Source organism: Musa acuminata, unplaced genomic scaffold (assembly GCF_036884655.1).
Source record: "Musa acuminata AAA Group cultivar baxijiao unplaced genomic scaffold, Cavendish_Baxijiao_AAA HiC_scaffold_1118, whole genome shotgun sequence".
Lineage (NCBI taxonomy): Eukaryota > Viridiplantae > Streptophyta > Magnoliopsida > Zingiberales > Musaceae > Musa > Musa acuminata.
In genome coordinates, this window is record NW_027021331.1 from 387,463 (window position 1) to 391,376 (window position 3,914).

Genomic DNA, 3,914 nt, shown 5'->3' on the forward strand with positions numbered 1-3,914 from the left:
ATACTAAAATGTAATTTAATTATTTGCTGATTTCTAAATAAAAGCTTTAATATTATGTTTTACATTATATCAGAATTTTGGTCCAAGACCTTAGGATCTATCGGTTCTCAAGTTTTGAGTCAATAAGTTTTTATTCAGCATTTTGACTTGTCCAGCAATGAAATAAGTAAATTAAATTGTTGCATTTTTATCGAGGCCCTAAAACTATTAACTGTTCAACAAGTAGTTTCGATCTGGGGCATTAAAATCCACCCAAGCTTTCCAATTGATCTATTGAATACATTAGATCATTGCTATTTCTATTGTTGCATGAACAACTATGGGTGTAATTGGTAGAAGAAAGAAGTGTTAGAAGGTGTGTTGTTGCATGGTTATCCTTCTATTATTGTTTTGTCTGAAAGCGATCGGCATGTGGATGCCCTAATATGATGGGACCCAGATGAACTGCACATCCATTATTTTGGGGTTTGATTATCCGTATTTTCGGATAATTAAAACTAAATACGATCAAATGAACATTTGGATATGATTCAATGAATGTTCTTCTCAATGGCATACGATTAGAGCTATCACTATAAACAGGTCTCTTCAGGTATGTTTTGATCATGCGATTAAATACTTCACTCTTACATTGAATGCCTAGATACCAAATTCCTACAGGAGATTCATATGCAAGTATATCAAGTCCAGAGAGATTATATCTCAAGTCGGGATTCGACCTCGACATCCAAGTCAAGAGAGAGATAGGAAGTTCCTATAACTTAGGTTCTCTCTCTAAAGCATTTTTGCAGTGTATGTAAGAAAGTAAAAATGGGAGTCCAGTAGTAGAATGATATGATGAGGTAGGTTCTGAGTACTTGCCACTGGGCTTGTAGCTGCTGACTCGTTTTGAAAGGCAAGTTCATGGTTTCAGAGACAGCAACGAAGCTGAATGTAGACCCGCCACCAACCTGTTCAAGATAAGAATAATTAAGAAGAATGGGTAGGCCATGGAAAAGGGGAAGGAACACAAGCATGCATTTAAGAGTTACAGCATGCCCCCCAGCCAAATTCTAACTCTAGATAATTTATCTTTCCCAACTCTATTCACAACGGTTCTAAGACAAATATGGATTAATCTATTGTGGATTGGTTTGTCATTATTATGATTATGTTATAGGATCAAAACAAGCTAAGCCTGAAATGAGATGCCAATCAGTGGGCCTCAACCCGGTCATCAATGACTAATTTTGAATTTAAAGGCCATTATCTTGACAAACGCATCACTTGTTTAGCTGATTGCAATCTTATATCTGAACAAGAAAAATTATATGATACACGTAGATATCATGGCTATGTCTATATGTTTAAATCAAAATGGTTAGCAAATACCAAACTTTGTTTGGTATCGATTCTGCAGACTCCTAAACATAAACTTTGTTTTGAATGATACCTCACAATTCCAAACAACTCCGTGCCGGTGTCTTCGACTCCATGCCATCCAGAAGCCACTTCCAAGTTGACAAACATCCTCCATCGGCAAAGGGGCAAGGCTGAGATGGTGAGCCAGAATCCTGTACCATTTCGAGCAGCGTCTGCTGTAGCTCCTCCAAGTCCAGGCTATATTGCTTCTCCTGACACGATTAAGGTGAGTTCGTTCCAGAAACATGCCAACAGGTTTCTTGAAAGAATACAGCTGCAGACAACAAGAAAATTTTTGGCCATGAATAGTTGATGATTTATATGTATACATCGGTATCTGAAATTGTTAATAGGACACTAACCTGTTGATATTGCTACAACAAATATCACATCATCACCAATTATATCATTGTACGTATTGTAAGCTTGTGCCTGAGCTGGAGTATCCAATAATTGAATTCACTGATGAGGTCAGATTTAGTCATCTTGCCAAAAAAAAAAAAAGCTAAAATAAAAGGATTACTGAACATGAGAAGCAAGGTTGAGCTGAGGTGGTATTGAGTTTTCTGACAACATCAGAAATCAACTACTGATGTGTCTAAATCAAATTGGCCATGATTATATCATGCAAGACACTAAGTCAGTCCAAAAGCTTAGGATCCTATGTTATGGATCAATCATAATATCTGTAATCCTACTATATCTTCTTAGTTCATCTTTCTTTTATCTCACATACATGAATATTTCCAATAAAAATAAGATAAAAGTTATAATATACTCAACGAGATCCTCCTCTGATGCTTAGATCAAGATATTCTTTCAGATGGTGAAATAATACTGAAAAAAAATCAAATTTGAAAAGTTTTCAGAGTATCATATCAATAGTTTCTGAGGAGAAAATCCCTTTATACAATAGTCCAACTGTCGAATAATTGGAATCGAGTAATTATCCTATTTAGATCTTGTTGCTAACCAGATGTTAATTTAGTTTCTCTAATGATTTTATCTTGATGACATGATAGTTTGATATTAACTGCTTTGATAACTATTTTGGTTTTACATGTGATGCTGTTACAACACCTGAGTCATTAGCTCATAGGTGCAGGCTTGAAGTCAATTTATACACCCACATCATCAATAAAACTAAATTAATTGCCATTTAGTCTAAGTATGAGCTGAAATTTATGCCATCTACAGTGAAGGTCATGTATAAGCTCGAGGCCTATAAAATTTCATAGCAAAACATGAATTTTAGATATTTCCTTCTTTTACTATGCAGATGTGCAGTCGTGAAAGATATGAAATCTTTAACACAATTCAATCAACAAAGACATTTGATGATGCTGGCACAATTTAGCTATGGATCATCATTCATGTTGTTAACCGAGTATAAACTGGAATCAGCTTAAGAAGAAGAGCAAGGCAACAGAATGAGGATTACCTCTTTCCTTGTGCCGGCCATAAGCGACATCCTTTCCAGCACAAAATCACGATCGGCCTACAAAGTTTACGAGGAAGAAAACAATTAAAATTAGGTAATACTCATGCCAATTTAGCTGCAGACTTCGTCATTACTACTTACTGCAACTTCTTTCTCGTGTTCCTCAGGTGGATCATAAAGAATAGAGTCATACAATCTCCTCCTCGTCCCATCCGAAAACACTGTTGCCATCCAAATTGAAGAACTTTTCAGTTCATTCATAAAGAATAGAGGAAGGATTAATAGGGTTTGAGAGGATTAGGGTCTCTGATTAAAGAAATAGTTAAGGATGAGATGTTAAGGCAAAGAACTTGTCATTGAGTTGTCGATCGATAAAGACTTTGATGAGTATTTATCCTTTTTATTTTAAATTATTGTGTTAAATATATATTTATTGAATCATAGTTTAAATCATTGTTTTGAATCATAATTTTTTGAGTGTTTACCTTGTTGCAATAGAAGTGTTTTTCTTGTTATTGTTGAATCATATTTTTGTGAGTGTTAACCTTGCTGCAACAGAAGTGATTTTATTGTTCTTGTTGAATCCTTTTTGCGAAATACTTGTTGCTACCGGTGGTGTTTCTTCTTCAATCAGTTGTGTTTCAGACTCATAGTTTTGAGTGGTTCTGCTATCAGTCTTGTTGCATCATGTTCTTGCTGCTATTAGTTATTGTTTCTGACTCATAGTCCTATTAAATCATGTTCTTGTTGCTATCATAGTGAGGAATCATGAATGTCTGCTTTCATTACAGTTTTTTATTTTAGAATCTTATTTTATTAATGGTGTTTTTGCTATATGATTGTTTTGTCAATTGTGATAGTATTTTTAACGAAAGCTAGAATGAAGGGGATGGAATAATAAGAGTTGGGGAATGAAACAGTACAAAAGTAGGATGATTTTGTTGTTGCTATAGAGTTTCCTGTTAGGATTAAGCGATATATAAAAGATGATAAATATAGAATTAAGGTGATATGCCAAATTATTTATGTGAGATTATTTGACAATAGTTAAATGATTGATCGATATGTAAGA

General features: G+C 34.5%; 1 long non-coding RNA gene across 1 annotated transcript; it reads left to right on the top strand.

Moving 5' to 3' along the window:
• Window positions 1–1,384: 1,384 nt before the first annotated feature.
• On the top strand, window positions 1,385–3,357 carry LOC135666655 (uncharacterized). The gene is made up of 3 exons (XR_010509823.1): window positions 1,385–1,627; window positions 2,681–2,936; window positions 3,010–3,357. It is a non-coding gene; the product is annotated as an uncharacterized LOC135666655 (long non-coding RNA).
• Window positions 3,358–3,914: the final 557 nt, after the last annotated feature.